The 25,122-nt window shown below is 39.0% G+C and overlaps 1 protein-coding gene and 1 long non-coding RNA gene across 4 annotated transcripts in view; both read right to left on the reverse strand.

Annotated features, from left to right (window-relative positions):
* asic1b (acid sensing ion channel subunit 1b) overlaps positions 1-25,122 on the reverse strand; it is a 394,977-nt gene that overhangs the window by 223,593 nt on the left and 146,262 nt on the right. The window lies entirely within an intron of this gene.
* On the reverse strand, positions 1,022-6,152 carry LOC147831485 (uncharacterized). Its single transcript, XR_015521662.1, has 3 exons — positions 2,326-6,152; positions 1,512-2,283; positions 1,022-1,447 (listed from the first exon to the last, which is right to left on the reverse strand). It is a non-coding gene; the product is annotated as an uncharacterized LOC147831485 (long non-coding RNA).

A 25,122-nucleotide genomic window follows, 5' to 3' on the forward strand; every position in this document is an offset into this window, starting at 1 on the left:
AAATCATTTGGAGCTGTTTCATTGTAAGTAAGCAATTAAATGGTCAGTAATATGTTTTAATATTATTATATAAAAATAGAAAAATTAAATAGTATACATAAGCAGCAAATAAATTAGCAAACAGTTCAGCTTATCAAAATGAATAGCTATTATATAGAAATAGAAGTTATCAAATCTCATTAGTCGCTTCTTCACTGTATACCTTACACATTCTGATTAAAGAGCAACGAATGAATCTATTATTTATTCAGATTTTTTTTTGATTACATTAAATAACAGGTGTCACTTTAAAAATGCACACATCTAACGCTACAATGAAGCCATTCGACAAAATTAGTTGTGTTTGGAAACAAAAATAAACACCAAGATTGACATCTTTAGATGTTATTATTATTAATTATGTGTGTATGTCCGTTCAAACACGCGCCCAAAAACGGATTTTCGATCTGCTTCAAATTGCGTATACAGAATCCGTTTGGGAAACAGCGTCTATTTATCACTATGGAGCGCGTCAGCAGACAGTCACTCACCGGTATCATACATCTTACCGTTTTCATATTTATTTCAAAGTGTTTTCATGCTTAAAAGCGAAAGCACAGAACGAACTCGCATTTAAGAGCAAGGGGCGTCCCCTGGTGGTTCGGCGGTTTGGGTTGTGTAGGGAGGCTCAGCTCTTTAATGTTTATTTGCCACCCTTCAGAGAAAGACTGAAAATACGGGAGAAATACAGGAAAATACCTTTACGGGATGATAGCGAGATAGAACTGTAAAATACGGGAGAATCCCAGGAAAAATGGGAGGGTTGACAGGTATGCCAAACACATGCGCTAAGGGTGAATTGGATGAACTAAATTGGCAGTAGAGTATATGTGTGAATGTGAGAGTGTATAGGTGTTTCCAGTACTGAGTTGCAGCTGGAAGGGCATCTGCGGTGGAAAACATATGCTGGAATAGTTGGCTTTTCATTCCCCTGTGGTGACCCTTGATGAATAAAGGGACTAAGCTGAAGGAAACGAATGAATAAATAATAATAATTTAATGTAATACACTTATTACATTAATAACAGCATTAACATGTTATAGTCATTATTAAAAAAAAAAAAACTATTTGAAATAATAAAAACGCTAGGCGTAATAGGTGCTGCAAAACATCAAACAGCACATTTTAAATTCTGATAATGTTCCCTGATGACGTGACAATAGATCTGATCAACAACATCTGGTGGCAGTGAATTAGCATTTTTCAGCACATCTGGTAAAACGTTATTAGTTTTCTTTTGCAATGTAAAAAGTGATTAGTTGATAATTATAAGGCAATGGGTTTACTCTTTTTTTTAAAGTAAATAAACAATGTGCATAATTATAAAAGTTTCAATGGAATTGTTTTTTTAAGGTAATGGATTTATTCACTTTTTTTAAAGTAAAAGTAACGAATCGTTTTTTACAGCTTGGTAATAAATATGAGCAAGTATACACAGTATAGTTTCGTGTTTCTTGCAACACCCATAGACTTGTACGCAAGTTGCACCACACTCCCTTTTGTTGGCTTTAGTAAAGAGCAGTGCACTGTGCTTTTTTCACACTAGGAAACCCCTATATCAACAGTCTTAGTATCGGAGCACATGACATCAGGTTTTTCAGTTCATTCAAACAGAAGATTGGAGCCAACGTTCAACATCCATATAAAGGAATTGAAAACACAATCTGCAGAGCTCGCAACATGCGCTAGTCAGAACGTGATGATGATGTGTGTGTTGTAGTGCTGTCCCAGTTCTTAAGGGAATATTTCCATCCCTTCACACTCTTTTTTTTTAAGGGCCAAAGGGAAAGTGAAGGAGGAAGTCAAAGGAAATGAAATAGAATTGGGATTGGACCTCGGCTTTTGCTCAGGGTTACTGGACAATATGAGGGTCAGCACTGTTATCACTTCACCACAGCATCCTGGAAACACACTGCATTAAACACTCGCCTCAGAGCCCTGTGTGTATGTGTGTTAGAGCCACTTAAGAGTTTGTGGGCCTCTGTGTGCTTGTGTGTGTGTGTGTGTGTGTGTGTGTGTGTGTCTTACAGCAGCTCAGGTGTTTGTGTGTGTGATAAGGAAAGGCTGATGGAGTTGAGAATGACGGAGTGTGTGTGGATTCTTCATCTCTCTTCTCCAGCCGCTGGTGCAGTTTCTCTCTGCAGGTTTGCAGCAGTGGATCATCAGAGAAGCACCGAGGCGAAGCAAACAGGTTACAGACGCTCAAATCTGTCCATCTGCCTCCGTCAAACACAGCAAAACTACTGCACACACACACACACACACACACACACACACACACACACACACACACACACACACACACTCCTCTGTCTCGCTCTTTATGTATCAAGTTGAACTGATTTTGTAAAGGGTTTATAATACAAGAATAAGGCATTGTTTTTATTTGTACTTATCGATGAAGCAAATAAAGTAAACTGAAACATAGAAAACAAAAGGAACACACAAATAGTAACACAACGAAAAGTATTGTAGGATAGAAAAGAACCACAATAAATGTAAATATGAAACGCACAGTATTTTATATCACAATTACTGTGTTGTTATAAGTAATCCTGTATACCACAGTTGTGTGATTTATAGACAACAATAAAATCAGCTGTATATGTGTTTTAGTTACACATTCACATGTATGTATTGTGCACAATTATTAAACAGTGCACATATCGAAGATATCTAAAAAGAAGTCTTTCATTCCATGTAAAAAATCCTACACTTTTTGTTTTAACTAAAGTTGTTTAACTAAATATTAAATAAGGAGAATAAAATGAAGACTATAGATATGAGAAGCAACTAAATTGTTTCAGAGTACTGTGATGAAACACTGGTTAAGCATATAAATGTAAACAGTCATTATAACAGAGCAGAACGCAGAGCTAAATGTGTTGTAATGTAAATGTGAGGAAGAGACCATCGTGTAATAAACACTGACCTTATAATCAGTGAATATGAGGTGGTTTCACTTTCGAAATGTGGTATAAAATCCTCTCATTTTGTTTTTTTTTTTATTCTTTTGAACACATTTAGGTGCTGCTTGGCAATTTGACAAGGCTTCTGTTCGGTCTTGCTGTCAATTGGGGAAGAAATGATGGATAAAAAGTTTTTGATAATCCACTGTGACAGCTACACGTGAAGGGGAGTCAGATTTATCTGGGAGTCAGATTTTGATACAACACCTGCACTGCATGTTCATCCACGCTGCAGTGATGGGTCGTTCTTGAATGATTCGTTTATTTTGAACAAATCTTTGGTATGGTTCATTGAGTGAGTCATTCATACACATGCGCACATTTGTGCAAGTGGAGCTCGCAGGCTACCTTAGAGTGGTCTGTTTCACGCAGAATGCACACGTGTGGCCTCAAACCATATCGATATGAACGATATTGGATAATACCGCATTGCGTTGGAAATCATCGATATACGGCTCAACCCTAGCAGAGCCCTAATGGTTTTATTTTTTAATAAATGTGCAGCATTTGAGAAAAAAAAAAAAAAAACGAAAGGGCTCTTCATCCTAAATTTGTTCCAAATAATTTAGTTAAAAATTGTGACTAAATTGTGAATCGTGAGATAAGTATCGTAAATGGTATTGAATGTTAAGTCTGGTGAATCGTTACACATCCCTAATCAGAGAAATACCGCCACTCCAAATATGTAAAATGCTCATGATTTGATTGAAGATTACTAAAACAAACACTGTTTTCAGTTTAACTTACTCAACTAACTTGATTTAATTGTTCACGTAATGAATAGCGATGTGCTCTAGCTATATAAACATTGTAAATTTAGATTTTATGCAGACTTTAAACTCTACTTTGACTGTGAACCTCTTGATTTCTTCATTTCTAACCTGAACGGAAGAGAAAAGGCTGTTCGTTCATTTCCTGAGCCAGAGGCTGAAGGGAATAAAGCAGACGATTATGAAGAATAGAGAAAGTTTCCTCAAGACACTTGACATGATCTTCAAAGTTGCTGCTCAAGCGTGTCAAACCGCATTAAGTGGAAAATGAAGTGGCCGGTTTTTCATGGCGTTTCATCAGCCGTTGCTTAAAAACATGTAGAGAAGTGAGAGACTTTCAGATGAGTTTACTCTGTTTCTTTCACACACACCAGCGTCACTTCACCACGTCTGCAAAGTGGAAGAGTTTAGTCCAGCTTCACTACTGGTGCTGTGTGTCTGATCACATCACTGGACAGGAGTAAAGCTGCTGCGCACACACACTGTTGAAGACTACTCTATAACTCACTCTGACTGTGACTGACTGACAGTCCATCCCATTATAGCAGCTCAAAACTCCAAAGCCACCACATAGCAATGCGCTAGCAACCATCAGGACACCCTAGCAACCACATTTCAGCATCATAGCAACCATTAGAACACTATTGTGACCATATGGCAATGCCCTAACAACCATTAGAACAATCAAATTTTAAAGCTGTTGCAATCATTAGAACACCCTAGCGATCACATAGCGATACCCTAGCAACCATTAGAGCACACTAACAACCACACAGTAATGCCCTGATAACCATTAGAACACCCCAGTGCCTGCATTTCAAAACCTTACCAACAATTAGAAGACCACTTTACAATGCCGTAACAACCATTGAAACCCCATATCAACCACATACTGTTCTGACAACCATTAGAGCAACCCTAGCAACCACATATCAATACCATAACAACCATTAGAGCACACTAGCAAACCCATAGGGCCCGGTCAACCACTTAAACACCCCAGTGACCACATTTTGAAGCCTTAATAACAATTAGAAGACCATAGCAACCAATTTACCATGCCCTAACAACCATTAGAACACCATGACAACCACAATGTTCTGACAACTATTAGAACACTCTAGCAACCACACATCAATACCCTAACAACCATCAGAACACCATAGCAACCACAAAACAATCCCCCTGACAACAATTAGCACACCCTAGTAACCACATATCAATACCCTAACAACCATTAGAGCACACTAGCAACCACTAGAACATCCCAACAGCTATATTTAAATGCAGCACTAACCATTAGAACACAATAGCAACTACATGGCAATGCCCTGACAACCATTAGAGCACACCAGCAACCACATAGAGCCCTGGCAACCACTAGAACACCCTAGCAGCTATATTTCAATGCACTAACAACCGTTTGAACACCATAGTAACTACAAAGCAAAGTCTTGACAACCATAAGAACACCTTGGTGACCACAAATTAACACCCTAACAATCATTAGAGCACACTAGCAACCACATAAGGCCCTGGCAACCACTAGAGCACCCTAGCAGCTATATTTCAGTGCACTAACAACAATTAGAACACCCTAGCAACCACATAGCAATTCCCTAACAACCATTAGAACACCCTTGTGACCACATAGGTCTCTTGCAACTACTAGAACACCCTAGCAGGCATATTTCAGTCCACTAACAAGCATTAGAACACCACAGTGATCACGTATTAACACCCTAGCAACCATTAGAGCACACTAGCCACCACAAGAACATTTTCAGTCAGGCAGCTCAAATGCTTCCAGTGAATTGTCGTGCCATTACAAAAATCTCGACACTTAAGATCTGACTTCTTTAATAATCTGTGATTTTCACCACTTGATAAATATATAATATAAAGTGTTTCTCAGACCGAACAAGAAGCACTGCATTTAATTGATTTTTGTCATGCCATCTCTTTAAAATATGAAATATAGCTGTATTTACCCCAGTATTTTCAATAGAGTTTCTGCACTAGCCTACTGCTACTGAAGGTGCTTGTGTTTACATGGCCTTTCACCTCGTTTTATGCTTTAAAAGCTAAATGAATGCTTAAGTCTATTTAACTGATTGTAATTTAATTACATTGCAACATCGATGCTGTAAAAGGAACCTTATGAAATTTAAGAACCATTCACCGGAAGTTGAATCGCTAGCTAAAAAACACTAGCTCTGCATTAGCACATTAGACCACCACAGCAACCACTTTGCAATGCATTAAAAGCCACTAAAGCATCCTAGCAACCAAATAGCGATCACATTCCACTACGGACTGACTAGGGAACAGGGTGTGTTATTATTTTTTGCACATGTTGTTATCTTCTACATACAGCATTACTTTGTTCGATATTCTGCATAATCACACTGCTGCTTTCTTTGCTGGAACAGGATGATGTGAAAGTGACTGGAGGCTTCAGTTCATCAGTGTGTTTGTGTTTCTCAGCTCTTCATATCAGATGTGAAGATGATGGAGAGATTCACTGACAAACAGAGGAAGGAAGAGGAAAGAGACTGCAGACATTTTTCTCCTTCACTGGTGATGGATGATGAACTGAAGGAAAAAAAACACACTGGAGAGATTCAGAAACACAGCTCTGGTGTGCACCTCTTCTTTTATAAATTCACGGATGATTTGATCTGTTGTGTGTGACAATAAATTTTACCCTTTTATTAACTTTTTAAAAAATACTTTGACTATAATGCTCATTATTTAAATGTGTCAGTGAACACATAACAATTCTACACAACTTATTTTGGGCTGTCTGCAATTTATTTATTTTTATTCATTTATTTAGAAATACTGCTGAACCAAAAAGGTGCAGCAAAGTCAAAGTATGGCTGCACTAATGCACTCGCTAATGTTTTTAAAGTTTGGGTATCTAGGAGCTCTGCCTGTCTAGCTTAAAACGTAATTTTACAACAAAATTTTGAATGGATTTATTTCCTTCCAAGAATTACAACAGAAAGTGGCTGTAGGCCCTTTCAATACAAAGCTCCTTCTGACTGGAATAAACTCCCTTGCTCTTTTAGATGAATTAAGTCATTTAGTTTTTTCAGGACAAATTGTTATTATTATTATATATTTTTTTGGAAACAACTTGTAAATGTTATGAATATTGGTTCCAATTTAAATGTTTATTATTTATTTGTATATCAAATTGTTTGAACTTTTATGTTTTTGTTTACTTAAGCTTTAGACTGTGGGAGGTGTTTCAGGTTAAGAGTTCTGCTCGTTTGTTTGTTTTGTTAGTCGTATGTTTGTTATGATGTGAATTTCTCTGTTTGATGTTTGTACTTTTCATTGGGACCCTCTTGAAAATGATTTGGTTCATGTCAAGGGGCTATCCCATTCAATAAATAAATTCAAATACTTCAGCCTCCACATCAAAGTTCTTAAAAGCAAAAAAGGTCAAGGTGCTCCAGGATTGGCCAGCCCAGTCACCAGACATGAACATTATTGAGCATGTCTAGGGTAAGATGGAGGAGGCATTGAAGATGAATCCAAAGAGTCTTGATGAACTCTGGGAGTCCTGCAAGAACGGTTTCCTTGCCTTTCCAGATGACTTTATTAATCGAGTCATTGCAGAGATGTGTGGATGCAGTCCTCCAGGCTCATGGGAGTCATACACAATTTTAATTCCTTTTCCACTGCACCATGACTTTATATTCTATAGTGTACATTATTTCTGTTTAGTGAAAAGACTTCTGATACCAAATGATCAACTAGTCAAGTCAAGTTATTATTTGTTGTTTCTAAAACTTGGAAATGCAACATTTATTCATGTAAAAAACGAACACACACAAAATGAACTAGTTTTTGTTCCCCCCGCCTGGTGTTGTAGTTTTCTATAAGTGTTTCTCGTGTGTGTGTGTGTGTGTGTGTGTGTGTGTGAATGAAGTGTGAAATTCAGCCTCGTCTCCTTTATTTCTCTTTCATGTTTTAATATAATAACGCCTCTATTTTTCAGCTCAATTATTTCCTGTGTTTAATCTTCGTCTTGTGCCCGTGAGACGCTGCGTTTTGACAGGAAGGCAGAAATAGATGATCTGCTGCAATCTAACCGACTTTAATGTAAAAACCCCTGGAGGATTCAATCTAGCGGAGACACGCTGAAGAAATAACACACAACAGAGGCGGCGGAGGAAATGACCAGACCAGAACCGAGAAACAGATCCAGACTGCTGATCCACATTACTGAGACTCACATACTGAAGATTCACTGCCATCCATCAAACACACACACACACACACACACACACACACACACACACACACACACACACACACACACACTGACATACACCACTGATATACACAACATCACAACAGAAGAACACGGCCTGGAAATAAAACAACAGCAAGATGTTTCAGGCTTGCTGTGAGTTAAGGTCAGGGATTTTTATGTTTGTGATAAAAACAGACTGGTTAAAACTAACAAACACAAACACAAACACACACACACACACACACACACACACACACACACACAAAACAGTCAGCATCTTTACATTTGCAAAATACTTGATTCTGTATGATTTGTAAGCATGTTTGACCTGATATAATTCAAAGTCATATATAACCAGTAAGTCATATATGACCTGATATATACTGTAAGCAAGTCCCCATGAGTCTGTGTGTGTTCAGTTTTAAGTCCCCACTTGGATATAAAAACAAGTACACCGAAATAAACACAAAAAAGCACAAAATATACACAAATGAAAATAAAATATTTGTATCAATCCTTTGACGTATACAAATCACACCAGTATTTGATTATTGGTGTCAAATAATCAGCTGCTAAATTCAAATCTGCTTTTCCACAATGGCTTCCACTGAGCCACAAAAACATACTACACAATAAATCACTATTTATCAGCGGTTTCCCTTAATTTTTGGTTTCAAACATTTGAATACACGAGTACTAGCAAAACATACTGTTCATGGTTTGAAAAATACACACCGACATCTGGGAGCTGAAAAATAACAATAATTTCCTAAAACACATTTAAAAAATGCACATCAGATACACAAAATTTAGGAAACTAGTATAATTACTCATGCCATTTTAATTACTAATCTTACTCTTGCCATTTTAATTTAATTACAGTAATTACTACTGCCATTTTTACAGCCACTTACTTTGATGCGTTTTTTGAGAAGTTAATGAATTATCATGTTGTAAATCCAGCAGCTTGAATCTCTTCCCTTCAGCACATACTAACATGGCCATCAATCACCATAGATCAAATATTATGATCGTTATTAGGCTGTTTCAATGACAAAATTCCTGTTCTTACACGTATTTGAGAATCAAAACATCAGATATTCTATAATATAATTAAGATGTTCGTCAATTTTTGCAGACAACTGAAAAAAAGAAACAACAACAATATGCTTAAATCATCGGGCAGCATCACATGACTGATTTATACTTCTTAGTCAAATGCACAACTGCAGGACATGGATTCTGGTGGACACTTCTTAAAAAAAAAAAAAAAAAACGTGTAGCGCAATGGTCTTGCAACTATGGATGGATTCATCTACTCCAGTTGATCTTTCTTGGAAACTCCTACAAACTGGACATGATTTGTTTGGAATATACCACAGCCCAAAACAGCAAGCATCAGAAAGAAAACTACAATTTTGGTCATATATAAGAATACATAGAAGAGTATATATCTTATAACGGTATCAGATATGTTTCAATTAGGTATAAGATTTTGATGGTATATTAACCTTGGATAAAAATATCATGGTTTCAAGGTGTTGTTATTACTGCTCTAAAATAAGCTAATTTCAAATGTCTGAGCAAACAAAACAAAAAACAAAAACAACTTTTCACCATTGAACTAAATACATTTTATCTTATTAAATAATATTTTGGAACAGTAAACATGTCAGGCTAAATAATTTAAATAAATCATTGATTTCTGCTCTCTTTATTGGTTTCAGAAACACAGATTTCTTTACAACACATATAAAAAAAATACAAAAAAAAACATGGTATAACAGAAAATTTTGCAATTTTAAAACCCTGACTTTTCTAAACTGCAGTATACATTGCCTAGTTTCAATCCTGATTTTGTACCTATAATTGCACTGCATTGTAATTACTGTTTTATCATGTTTTATATTTTACTTTTTCTGTTTGAGTGGATCTCACTCTTTGCTGGATATAATTAAAATCTAAAGCGGTCGGTAAAAAAAAGTAAAAAAAGTTTAGTGCAAGACCTGTGATTTGTCTGTGATGAGTGTGGGCGGGACCGAGAGCAGTGGAAGAGGAGCAAGTAGACTATGGAGGAGCTCCAGATGGAGGTTTTTGTTTTGGGTTTACTCTTAAGATTAAAACTGTTGCATTGTCCGTGAGTTTGAGCTACGTCTACAGTAAGCAGGGTTTCAACGCTCCTTTAAAATACTTTAAAGTACTTGAATTCCAGACATATGGATTCAAGGCCTGGAAGTACTTAAAAACAAACACAGGTCCTTGAAAGTGCTTGAATTAAATTTATTTCAACAGTTGTACTCAATTGTCAAAAACTGAATAGAAAAAAACTACAAATAAAAATCCTAAATTTAAATCTTGTACAATAAAACTGAAAAATAACACATTTTATTAATATTTTAGAAACTGAATTTGCATATCAGCAGTATTGAATTGAACACATTTTATTAAAACTCATTAAACATTACTTTTTAAAAATGGTCGATTTATTCTAAATATTAAGTGTAGGTGAAATGTAAAGTACATTATGGTCTTTCATGGTGCTACTTATGCTGGCGGTGTGAATTAAAAAGTGGCTTGATTTAAAATTAATGCTGCTTTAAAAAGTTATTGGAAGTCCTTGAATCTGCAGTTCATGAAGGTGTGGGAACCCCGAGAAAGTTAGCATTGCACACATTTCCAGTGTAAACTCAAAACACCCAATCTCAACACATAGAAACCACACTGTCTACTAGTGTTTCGAAAGTGTTATTGTCAGAGCAACACGAACAAAAAGCACAAATATGAAAACACGGCTACTTGCAAGGAATCCGTCATGGAGTATGGTGATCACTCAATGCTAAGGGTGTCAAGATCCTCCAAATCCTCGATTCGATTACATTTTTGATTCTAAAGGCACGATTTGATTCAATTTTCGATTATGAATAATTAATTAATTAATGACCAATTAATTATTTGTAGCCTACCGTTTAAACTACCTGACCTGCATGGTCTTTGTTTTACCCATAAACAAATCATACAGTAAATGAATAAAGGCAAGATACACACATAATTACCACCTGTCAATCACTTTTTCTGCGGGACTCGTGAATAGGCAGTGATCTGTGTCGTTATAATGGCGTCGGTAAAAAAGACGCACAACCAACAGGAACCAGCCAACAGTATCTGAGGTGTGCGCTAAAATGACTAAGTTCAAGTGAGTAAAAGATTGAAGCAGTCCTCTGACTGCCTGGAACTGCTGTCTCGAGCGCATGGCTGTGAGTGCGTCTGTGTGGTCACGTGATGTGCATTTTCAGAGGTAGAGAGGAAGGAGGGCTGCTCAGAAATGCTACACGCCACTGTGGATGTCAAATTGTTGTCGTTCTAAAATGTCGTTTAAAAACATAGAGAGTGTAAACAGGGCCTGAGTGTGTACTTTTCCCGAGCGGATTTGCAACGGGGGCGGGTGGAGGATCGCGATGCCGGTGTTGTCTATCAGACGAACCGTACGTAATACGTACATAGCAGAGCTTGCAGAACTGTGTTTTTTTTTTGTTGACAACACGAACGTTGTCAACATAACTCACTGGAAATCCAAAATGCTAACACACCGGGGACTTCATTGAAAGAGGAGAGGGTTTAAGTTCTGTCGACGGGTCTCCTGCTTCTGCAGTTTAACAAGCACTTCAACAAGCCTGTTTTTTTCCCGCTCGGCAAGCCAAGCTGACGTGACATGGGGGCGTGGCAGCATTGACGATTCTATTTTTTGATTCGATAATCGAAATTGAGTATAAATTTCGATCGATTTTGATTTAAAAATCGAAATCGTGACACCCCTACTCAATGCAGAAGTATAAATAACTTGATGCATTGCTTTGGAAATCACTTGATGCACTACTATGGAAACTTAAAAGCGATTCATTCTAAATAATGGTCTTGTTAATCATGGCAGTCTAATTAACATATAAATAATAAGTGTTCAGGACAGATTTCACTGCTAATGATCTTCATCAAGACCAATCCAATTGAACAGTGTTGTGTTGCTGCTCCTGCAGTCGTTTCTGTGGTGTAGTTTCTCCCTCATTATAACTAAGAGCTCCAGCCTCAGTCAAACGCCATCGACGGCATTAGCAGCACGAAGCGCTCCACTTAACAAGAGCGCTAAAACAAACCTTCATCACTAGCAAAGGTCAAGCTGACACGACTCCTGCCCATGGAGAGTCAAAGATCACGGTTACAACCAGAGTGACTCATTCAGACGACTCTTCACCATCCAGAGTGTTTTTCATCAACTCTTGCCTGGCACGGAGTGATTCTCTGCATCTGATCTGCTGTTTCTGAAGTCACTCCACAAAAGAGGGGAGTCTCCTGCATGCTAACCACATTAAAGATGCTCATAAATCTGCTTTAAAGTGCTGCGCTCAGCGTTCTGAGCTTGCACCGGTTATGCCAATGCAGAGTTAAACCCTCGCCAAACACAAAAAAAAGAAGCTTCTATCACTGGACTGGAACATATCAATCCAATAGTTCAATATCTTGAAGAGATAATTCAACCAAAAATGAAAACTCACCTCAGGTCATTTCACATCAAGCCTGCAGTTGAACAGATTCATTCATTCATTTTCTTGTCGGCTTAGTCCCTTTATTAATCCGGGGTCACCACAGTGGAATGAACCGCCAAGTTATCCAGCAAGTTTTTACATACCGGATGCACTTCCAGCCGCAACCCATCTCTGGGAAACATCCACACACACACACATACACTACGGACAATTTAGCCCATCCTATTTACCTGTACCGCATGTCTTTGGACTGTGGGGGAAACCGGAGCACCCGGAGGAAACCCACGCGAAGGCATGCAACTCCACATGCAAACTCCACACAGAAACGCCAACTGAGCCGTGCTTCGAACCAGAGACCTTCTTGTTGTGAGGCAACAGCACTACCTACTGCGCCACTGCCTCGCCCAGTTGAACAGATTTTAAGTAGAAATTGTGTCTCAAAAAAGTACTCCTGAGGATACCCTGAGTTCTTATGAAGTGAAACAGTCATCCCATGAAGGAGTCTGAACATTATTTAGTACAGTGATTCTCAAACTTTTTTCATCAAGTACCACCTCAGAAAAAAAAAAGTCTCTCCAAGTACCACCATATTGAGCAGTACTAAAATACAGTGGCGTAGTAAGCCCAGTAAAGCAGCTACAGCTCTGCACAGTTCTAACACTTGGCAGATTAATTCCTATTATTAAGAATGTTTATTATTGTCAGCCATTTTAAACATTATAAATAGTCTGAACGTTAACATTGTAGTGTACTGTGCTTATATGAAAAAACAAACAAACAAACAAAACAAACTAAAAATGTCAACATTTAAAACTAAAATGTGCTTTTGAAAAGTTAAAAATGGTAGGTTAATGTTCGTAAAAAGTAAAGTGCTATACTTAAATGTAAAGTATTAATATATAGTAGCCAATTCATGAACACCTGGAAATGTTGCCTGGACATCAGAAATATAGGCTATATGTCATATAATAAATATTATTATATGTCATATTTATATATAAATCATTTTTGATAAATTTTGAAAATTATGGAGCATATACATATGACACATTTGATATCTCCGCGTACCACTATAACGAAGCCTGCGTACCATTAGTGGTACAAATACCACAGTTTGAGAACCACTGATTTAGTACATCATCATTACTTTTAACCAGCTTTGGCAAATCGTCCTGACAGTATTTGTAACTTCTTAAATTTGGAGGCTGATAACTGATTCTGTATAACCGATCATGTAAAAGCCTTCTTTAATGTTTTATTGATGAACAAAGAGATAAAGGATCATCCTTTTAAACATCTTTCAGATCGATAACATTTTCACAGGGCTGAGAATAAACCGCATTTACAGTTATAACATGTCTCAGCAACATGACACTGAACTTCCAGAACAGTCTGTCTCTGTGTCATTGCAGGCTGATGTCACTTCCTGAAAGGCCCCTGATGTCCTGAGGGAATCTGACTGTCATGAGTTCATGCTGAGAGCGGAGGAACTCAAACACTGAATCCTCAAGAAGCAGAGGCAGAGAACACTCAATTGACCACATTCTAGCAACCCAGACCACCCAAAAAAACACATACTACTACCAGACACTCTGAAGAACAAGACCACATACCAGCCACACAGAACTTCAGAACAATCATGTACAAGACACACCCAAACCATGACTGAACACAGAAAAATCCACACAACAGCCACTCAAAGCACCTTAACAAATCACATTTAATACATCTAAAAGACCCAAACAGCCATATAAAAGACACCCAGAAAAACCAAACAACCAATTAAAGCCACCCAGAACACCCAAGCATCCACATAACAGCCACCCAGAACACCAGCACAACCACATTACAGCCACCCAAAACACCCAAACATCCACATAACAGCCACCCAGAACACCCAAACATCCACATAACAGCCACCCAGAACACCAGCACAACCACATTACAGCCACCCAAAACACCCAAACATCCACATAACAGCCACCCAGAACACCCAAACATCCACATAACAGCCACCCAGAACAACCAAATATCCACTTAACAGCAACCCAGAACACCAGCACAACCACATTACAGCCACCCAGAACACCCAAACATCCACATAACAGCCACCCAGAACACCCAAACATCCACATAACAGCCACCCAGAACACCCAAACATCCACATAACAGCCACCCAGAACACCTAAACAACCACATTTAAGACACCTAAAAGACCCCAAAACTATATAAGACACCCAGAAAACCTGAACAACCACATTACAACCACTCAAAACACCCAAACAACCACATAACAGCTGCCAAGAACACCCAAACAACCAAATGCCACCACATACAAACACCCTAGAACCATAGAACAGCCAAACTACCACATACTATATAGAAACTAAGAACACCTGAACAACCACATACATTCACATGAAATACCCTAACATCCACATACAATCACATAAAAAAAACATTGACAAATAAAAACCACAGGACACCCAAACAACCACATACTAGACACCCAGAACATCCAAACAACCACATAACAGGCACCCAGAATACCTGAACAACAGCAGAACACCAGTGCAACCACAGAAATCACACCCAGAACAACTGAAAAACCACAGTACTCCCAGAAGACCTGATCCACCACATACAAGACACCCAACCCCCCCGAACAACCAAAAAACAAAACAAAAACACATGTAATCACATACAAACACCCAAATACTTTCAAACAACCACATTCCAGACACCCAGAACACCCACTCAATCACAGAATACCTCAAAAACCATAGAACACCCAAACTACCACATACTATAAAAGACACTAAGAACACCTGAACAACCACATACATCCACAAATTACCATGACAACCCCTTTCAATCACATAAGACACTCAGAACACCCAGACAACCATAAAACATCAAAACAACAACTTACTAAACAACCAGAACATCCAAACAACCACAGGACACCGAACAACCACATAACAGGCACCCAGAATACCTGAACAACCAAAGAACACCAGTGCAACCACAGAAATCACACCCAGAACAACCGAAAAACCACAGTACTCCCAGAACACCTGAACAACCACATACAAGATCCCCCCCGAACAACCAAAAACCATATGCAACCACATACAAACACCTAAATACTTTTAAGCAACCACATTCCAGACACCCAGAACATCCAATCAATCACAGAAAACCTCGACAACCATAGAACACATAAAACTACCACATACTATACAGACACTAAGAACACCTCAACAACCTTATACATCCACATAAACACCATAACCCCTTTCAATCACATAAAGGACACTCAGAACACCCAGACAACCATAAAACATCAAAACAACCCCTTACTAGACACCCAGAACATCCATAACAGGCACCCAGAATACCCAAACAACCACAGAAATCACACCCAGAACAACTGAAAAACCACAGTACTCCCAGAAGACCTGAACAACCACATACAAAACACCAAAACCCCTAAACAACCCCAAAACACCCAAACAATCACACACAACACACCCAGAACATCTAAACAACTACACAGAAATCTTCCAGAACCCTGAAAACCCCCATTTTTTGTTACTAAGTCATTACCGTTGTTAATAAATTCTTAGTTTAATACACTTGGTACTTGGAGTTGACCCTAGCAACCAACTAAAAATCCCTAACAACCTCCAGGTAGATGATTTTTAATTACAAATTCAATATTGTTGCATTAGTAAAGACACAGGAGACCAACTAGAAATCTTTAAAGGGTGACGAAACACCAAAACACATTTTTTGAGCTGTTGACAGTTGTATATGTGTTCCACACTGCTAAAAACACTATTAGGACACCTATATTTCACTAAAAAGTGTAAATTGGTTGTTTTTTGCGTTATTTCAAGCAAATTCATACTTCCGGTTTGAAACTAATTTTTGAAGCTGCGTCACGGTCATGACATAATAGCGTGTATTCCAGCTTGCAGACTGGACGTCTGTGCCAGAGTGTGTCTTATTACGTCTTACAGTGTGATGCATTAATGCATGAGTAAGGCTTGGTTCAAACCAATCAGCGCGCTCTATTGTGCAACTTCATTAATATTCATTACTGTCAGTGTTTAGACGGCAGAGACGCCACATTGTGTTGGCAAAACAAGCATGAAGTGTTGCTTTTATAGTTTGCTGCAGTTAAGTTTTGTTTTCATTTTCTCTCTGTGAGAGCTCAGACTCATGTGTGGATTAACAGTGTACGCAACGCTCAACAACAATAACTTACGTGTCTAAGGAGGAACATTGTTTACCTGAGAGCTGTTCTCATCTGCAAACGCTGAGATCCGGATTCGCTTGTAGTCTACTCTTAATAAAGACGCGGCTCTAGTTGCTGGTGATTGTCCTGTCTCTACAGATTTGGTAAGTGAGCGACCAGTGCTCTTTGTTTATTCAGTTTGTTCGTATCTAACAAACTATTGCACCGAGTGTAAACATGTTAGCACCACAACCAAACTTTAACCTCGTGTAGGGTTTTCACCGAATTTAGTGACCGGAATAACACAGGCGGCTTTCTGACACTACCTGCCGTGTGCATCTAAGTTTCCGGGAAATGCGGAGGGTTTTTTTTCCTCTCATTCGCCGTGCGGTATCAAACATTGCATGAAAGATACAAACTTAGAGCAATTCCTCGAATCAAATATCTCGTTTGTCGCGAGGGGCATGAATGAATTCCCTGAATGAAAGAGCCAAACTGCAGTTAAAGTCCACCATTTAATAATTTGGCAAATAATTCGACTACAGATGTCCATGTAGGTTAAACACCATCACTTTCTCCTGTGTGTGTGTGTGTGTATTTTGACTCTGAAACTTGCGCGTGCCCAAATAGACACTCCCACACCCTCCCACTTTTCTTCCTCCGACACTCCCCCTAAACAGAGCTGGACACGCCCACTTTTCTGACTTTTTCCAAAGTAGAGGTGTGAAAACACCCTGCTGAAACGAGGGGGTTTCATGGCCCTTTACCAACCACACAATGCTACATAAACCTTTAAGATTGATTTGAATATTTTGTTTCATGCTACAGGCTGTACATAAAAGGAGCCTCTTGGACCACCGCATGTTCCTAACATGATAACAGCTGTCAGCTATAAACATATTGAACTGCACACTGGCATCTAGTGAATCATTTATTGTGTCCATATTTAACGCTATTAAAACACATCCATCTGTTTTGGCTGAAAGACAAACTCCCATAGATAAACATGAAGCACGGAAAAAAACACAGTCTTCCTAATTGATACATCAATCCAGAGCATTCCCCATCACATAAATCATCAGTCAGCCTGAATCTGCACAAACAGCCTCGCTCTTCCCACAATCCTCACCGCGCAAGAAAAACACAAAAGCTATTATACCAGAAAAAGATGAGGGTTTCACAGAAAAATTACAATTGTAATAAGCGAGTGAAGTGGCTGAGTCTAGACTAGCGCTCTTAAAATGTAAAGACACAACAGCGATGCCGTCTACACAAACCATCTCCATGCCATCAGAGGTCACTTCAATTACCGTCAGCTGAAATGAGGAGCAGAACGAGGCATGATTGTGCTTCGTGAAGACCCTCGTGATGCCATCATCGTCCCCTCGCTCATTTTAATGAGGCTCGCTGTTCTCATGGTAATGGCCAATCTTTTGCAGGACCATTATCAAGATAATATCATTGCAAAAAAACAAAAAACAAAAACAAAATACACCTTTGCTTACTGTAAATGACTGCTGGTTGTGCATTCCATTATCTTAATACATGTTAAAGTATAGCAAGACATTAAAAACGCCTTAGCAATCCTAGGAACCACCAAGAATAACTTAAAAAGCAAATAACAACGTCAAACAAGACAGCTACCTGCTAAAATGCCTCCAAAACACCTTCAGCAACCCCATGAGACTGGCAACCTCCCAGAATACTTTGGTAAATCACAAAACATTGTTCTGAAAATACTAGAAACTCCTGAACAGCCTCATATCAGCCGTTCTCAAATGTTTAGAAATATACAACCCACATCAGTCTGTTCAGCATGGTGCCTAAAAATATATAATAAAAACCACTTAAAAACACCTTAGTAACCCCACATCAACCTGGTTTCTACAGAGATAGGCTCGCAACATATTAGCAGCCTTGTTAACTCTATAGCACATTAGTAATCACCAAACAATGTGGTATTATAAAAGACAAAACATGAAAACATAGTACCACTACATTGACCTGGTAACAACTCAGGATAGCCTAGCAACACCATATAATGGCAAATTTCCAATGAGTAGTACGGTACGTTTCAGTTTGGTACGCTTTTAAGGCCGTTTCCACAGTCAAAAAGCGTACCGAACCATACCGTACCACTTTTTCAGCACCCTTTCGAAAAGGGTACCAAACAGGAGAAAGGGTACCAAAAGGTGGAGCTACTTGCGCAACTGAATGCTGGTTACAGAGATACGTCACGAGCTTGTGGAGCTAGACAGAATAAAAACAAAGGAACCGCCATGTTTTTTTAAATACAAAGCCGAGACATTACATGGAAATACTATATGCATATAATAACCAGCCATGGATGACCTGAGCTCAAACAAACCTTTTCGTCTTGATGAACAGACAAAAAGCCAAGAAGAAAAATCTGCCGTGTCCTATTGTTGTTTTACGAGCCCGTCTAAAAGTGCGAGCAGTTTTGCTTTTTTTCTCGGGAGCTCGCGATCGCGACTAATGTTATATTTGATATAACAAATTTCTTGGGCCGATGATAATAACGTGTGTTTGATTATTGAAGTGTTTACGTCATCTGATCCATTCAGAAAGAAAAGGACAAGCGCGAGAGTGAAGGCAAAACACAGGAGCAAAAGTGTTTTAGCAACCTAAATCATGAACAAATTTCCTTGTTTATCTTTGCCTTTTGGACCATTATGATCTGGGAATAACAAAATTACTCTCTAACAGAGCTTACATGTGCTGGTGAAGACAGATGCGAGGTTTGACTGTGGGCTATATTGCGTGCGCTTTTGAACTCAAATAAGTACTAAACATATGCTGTGTGTAGTTTTTCTGTAATTAATAATATATCGGAGACTGTAAGGTTCTGTATGTGTTCATATATGTTGCGCACACACACACACACACACACACACATATATATAAATATATATTTATTTTATATAATTACAGTTACAGTAGGCTATTTTGCGCTGTCATTGATCTGCAGTTATAATCAAATCATGTTCTTAGAAAAGTTAATAATAAATATTTATACAGAAGTATTTGTGTATAAAGCAGCTGTTTTGTGAGAAGTGCTTCTCATATGATATGTAAACAACCCGTACAGCTTTATTGTAGACATTTATTTGAGTGAGCATGATGTCAACCTAAACTTTGTCATACACCACGCCAACCAAAAGGATTCCCTTTGTGGTGGAAACCCAAGCCTGGTAAAGATGACCCGTACCAACCCGAACCGTACCGTACTGTACCAGTCAGTAGAAATGACCCATAAGTAATAATAGAGTAATCACAATCAATGTGCTGAAAAATTACCTTGGTAACTCCACATCAACCTGGTAATCACCCAAAATAACATACAGTATAGCAACACCTTAACTACTAAGTGACAGCCTGGTAACATCCTTGTAATCCGTCCGAAATGTGCAATAAATTAATTAATCCCAGTAACAACATGAAAACCACTTAGAATTTCCCAGCAACAGCTTAGTAACCTCATCAGTCTCTTAACAGTAACCCTGGCCATCACCAAGCAATGTGTTAAAAGATTCACAAAATGCCTTTGTAATCAGAATAACCTAGCAACAGCTAGCAACTAGAAGTGTGAACCTACATGGTTTAAATCGGTTACGATTACGATTATCATGCCATCAATTAGTTTCGATTCGATATCTCGATACATCACAGTGCATTGACGATGCTTTCCATAAACAACTTGATATTTTACTAAGCAACACAAGAATTCTTGCATTAAAATTTATAATTTATAAATATATTTACATATGTAATACATTTTTTCCTTAAATACAAGCAGTCAGATATGTGAACTGTACTAATTTTACCTGCCTACACTCTTTTAGAATGTATCAATCAAAATGAAAGTACATGCACAGAACAACATGAGCATTTATAGCAATTATAATTATAACAAATATAAATATAATCCCGCTTGCTTTTTGATCATTGTTGAGTGAGTTCTTAAACGCCTATGATTGATCACGCGCTCAACAGAAAGGCTGCGATTGGCTCTAACAGTCAGCACAGCTCTGGCGCTGTTCAGGAAACAGTGACATGGACACTGTTGTTAAATGGCTGACACACTCGTGTCTGGATCCACAAGTAACATTATTGTTGTAACAGCTGAGAGAGGAGATAAAACGTTACCTCACAAACCCGCCAGTAGGACAAAGGGACCACAGAGAGTGAGTTTACAGCTTTCCTTTTTTCCTAGCTGGGTTCTGATGTACTCCCCTGTCAATGAAAGACTATGGCCAATTCACTGCTAGTGAGTTTGCTGGGCAGTTATCTGCTTTAAGTAGCTGGAGCATTTTAATAACTTGTTATTGTAAGCAACCGCCAGATAGAGCATATGTGCTAATGACCTCAGCACATTACCAGTTGCGATTATTTTTGAACCAATACCAAATTGTTTCTCGTCTGCATCGTGGCGCATCAAAAAAGCAATTAATTTTGACACCCCTATTAACAACCATATGTCAGCCTGGTAACGACTTTGTAATAATCAATCAATTAATCAATCAATCAATCAATCAATCAATCAATCTCAGTAACACAACCTGACAACCATCCAGAATAGTCTAGCAACACCTTATAAACCCCATATAAGCCTAACATGGATGTAATAATCTACTGCGCGTAAGCTTATTAACTACATATTAACTGCCCAGAATGGCATAGCTAGTTCTTAGTACACCCACATCAACCTTGTAACCACCCAAAATAGCCTAGCAACTCCTTAGTATCCTCATACGTCTGTTATCACCCAAGTAATCAGCGAACAATGTGCTACCCAATTCTCTAAATGCCTTAGTAATCAACCCGGTAACCACCCAATATGCCCCAGCAACACCTTAGCAACCCCATATCATTCTGTTCACACCCTAAAAATTGGCATTAAAAACTCTCCACAAGGGCGACACGGTGGCTCAGTGGTTAGCAAGAAGGTCGCCGTTTCGAGTCCCGGCTGGGTCAGTTGGCATTTCTGTGTGGAGTTTGCATGTTCTCCCCGTGTTAGCGTGGGTTTCCTCTGGGTGCTCCGGTCACACTCCAAACACCAGCGCTATAGGTGACTTGAATAAGCTAAATTGTCTGTAGTGTATGTGTGTGAATATGTATGGATGTTTTCCAGTACTGGGTTGCAGCTGGAAGGGCATTCACTGTCTAAAACATATGCTTGGTAAGTTGGCGATTCATTCCGCTGTGGTGACCCCTGATAAAAGAAGGGAGTAGGCTGAAGGAAAATGAATGAAGGAATGAACTCTCCACAAAACAACCCTACATTAACCTACCTAAAATAGCTAGCAACACCCATATCAACTAACTAATGGCACAGTATCATGCACACATGCTAACACTGCTAATTTAAAAGCTAAAATTGGTATTTTTCCCGCCCAAAAAAAAGCTTTTTTTAAAAAAGCATGTTATTGATGGAATGGAATCTGAAGTCTCAAGATGTTCCATTGTTCAGCACCCTTTAAAAACGATTGAGAAAATGTGCCTGAACCGGCCAATTGATTGATACAGCTGGTCTGATTACGGGTTTGGACGGATCTGAAGCTCTGTACAATTGCCCAAGACATTGGATCCCCCATTTCTCCCGGGCCGGCAGCAGCTCCTCCGCCACACTCTCGCTGGAAATAGATGTGAAAGCAGCCGCACTCCAGCCATCATTACACTTCTGTCTGTGTAACTCATTTTCTCCCGTACACTAGTTACCGCTCGGTATATCAGCAGAGTCCTCGGGGACGTTGGCGCTGGGACGCTAGCCACATTTTCAGCCGTTTGCAATTTTTCTAGCCTCGCACGTTCACAGGCGATTAGGTGAGTAATTACGTCCCGTGCGTCCCAGTAAAGTCATGTGTGAAATTCAATTCAGTCTCCGCAACATAAATCACACAAGCAGTCTGTGAAACTATCACTCACAACAATAAAAAAATATAATGATTTCATTAAACCACCCTGGCTTCTTGCACTGCAGTATATATGCGGCCAATGGTACTCACGATGCATCTCATTACGGAAGTTATATGTTTGAGAGCAGAGTGAGACAGAAGTAACGGTCTGTAGGGTTTAAGAACTAAGACTCTGGTGTTGATTGGGATGGGACCCTCTCACATCCACAGGAGCAGTGCGCACTTCCGAAAGCCAAATGAAGTAAATCAGGGTCACTAGGTGACAATGACCCAGGACATGAGGACAGCAAAGTGATTGTTCCACTTCTAAACCTCATTACATGGATAAAATGACTGGTTCCTGAGATCCACATCACCCCAGCAACCACACAGAACACCCTAGCAACAGGATAGCAAGATAAAAAAACAACAACAACAACAGCACTTTAAATCAGGGGTCTCAAACTCACGGCCTGCATTGATAGTTTGTGGCCCTCGCCTTAGTTTAAAGTTTAATGTCAGAGCGGCCTACGAGTTTGATATGTAACGAATTTTACAGTGTTGTGTGCAGAGCTGAACAAACCAACCAATCACGGTGAGGTATATGGCTCTCAGGGGCGGGACATCGGCTAGCCTTGACGCAGGCAGAAAAACATTTTTGAAAGTCACAGCAACGTTTTGAGTGTTTTCCTCCGTGCCTGCTGGCTGCCTCATTTCTATTAGGCACACGAGGACATTCGTCCCAGCGCGCTTCATTCACAACAGTTTTTGAAGTTTCTGCCCAGCAGGACATTATACATAGATATATGTATAGAAATCAGTGCTTAATTTGAGCCGGATCTTGCTCGATTCTGTTTTGGTAAATGTCAGATATTCGCGTTTTGCTTTCCGATTTAATATTTATGGATTCGCCATTAACTTGTGCGCGGTGAATACCTGCATGTATGTGCGTTTGTGTGTGTGTGAGAAATTGAGAGAAAGAGAGAGAGTATGCGAATGTTGCGTGAACCGTGTTTGCGCATGCATGACGGTAGTCATCATGCACAACTTAATATTTTCAGCCAATCATCTTTCTTATTCTTACAAATGACTCTCAAGATAAAAAAAACAACACTTTAAAATACATACAATTTACATAGAAGTCTTGTCTCTATTAGCTTCCACTTTAGAAAAGAAGCCAAAACATGTTAAAGATGCTAGCAGACATCTTGCACTGATGACATCACTGCGAGCCGCAACTGATTTTGTCCACAGCAGCAGCGCACACTTTCGAAACCAAATGAAGTAAATCGGGGTCCCTGGGTGACCACGACCAAGGACAGCAAAGTGATTGTTCCACTTCTAAACCTCATTACATGAACAAAATGACTGTTTCCTGTGATCCAGAATACTTTAGCAACCACAGAACATCCTAGCAACAGGAAAGCAAGATAAAAAAACAACAACAACACTTTAAATGAATTAAATTTACATAGAAGTCTCGTCTCTGTTAGCTTCCACTCTAGTTAAAGTGAAGCCAAAACAAGCTAAAGATGCCAGCAGACATTTTGCACTGATGACCTCACTCTGAGCCGCGACTAATTTTGTCCGCAGGAGCAATGCCCACTTCCGAAACCAAATGAAGATAATCAGGGTTCCTGGGTGACCACGACCCAAGAGAGCAAAGTCATTGTTCCACTTCTTAACCTCATTACATGGATAAAATTGTGGTTTCCTGTGGTCGAGAATACTCTAGCAACCACATAGAACACCCAAGCAAAAGGATAGCAAGATTAAAAATAACCTGTTAAATACATTAAATTTACATAGAAGTCTAGTCTCCAGAAAAAGTCTACTCTAGAAAACTCTAGAAAAAGTGAAGCCAAAACATGCTAAAGATGCTAGCAGACATCTTCCACTGATGACACTGCTCTGAGCCACAACTGATTTTCTCTTAGGGTTAGTGTTATATCAGCTATTGGGTTATATTAAAAGTCATACACACAGAGGGTGAGTAAAACAATGGGGTAACTTTCATTTTTGGGTAAACTTTTGATTTTCCTCACCTTAAAACAGGGGTGCCCAAACTCTTTCCTGGAGGGCCGGTGTCCTGCAAAGTTTAGTTCCAACCCCATTCAGACACACCTGGGCTAGCTAATTAAGCTCTTACAAGGCTTTCAAGAAACATCTTGCTGGTGTGTTGGGGCAAGTTGAAGCTAAAATCAGCAGGACATCGGCTATCCAGGACTGAGTTTGGACACCTCTGCCCTAAAGTAAAGAATTATACAGACCAATATGCACAAGCATGAACATATGTGAAGGTTTAAATAGTGGTGTTGTGATGCACATTATTGACAGTACAAGTGGCTTTCCCTCCCAAAAAGATGCTGATTTTAGT

Source organism: Danio rerio, chromosome 22, assembly GCF_052040795.2.
Source record: "Danio rerio strain M-AB ecotype USA chromosome 22, GRCz13ab, whole genome shotgun sequence".
Classification (NCBI taxonomy): Eukaryota; Metazoa; Chordata; class Actinopteri; order Cypriniformes; family Danionidae; genus Danio; species Danio rerio.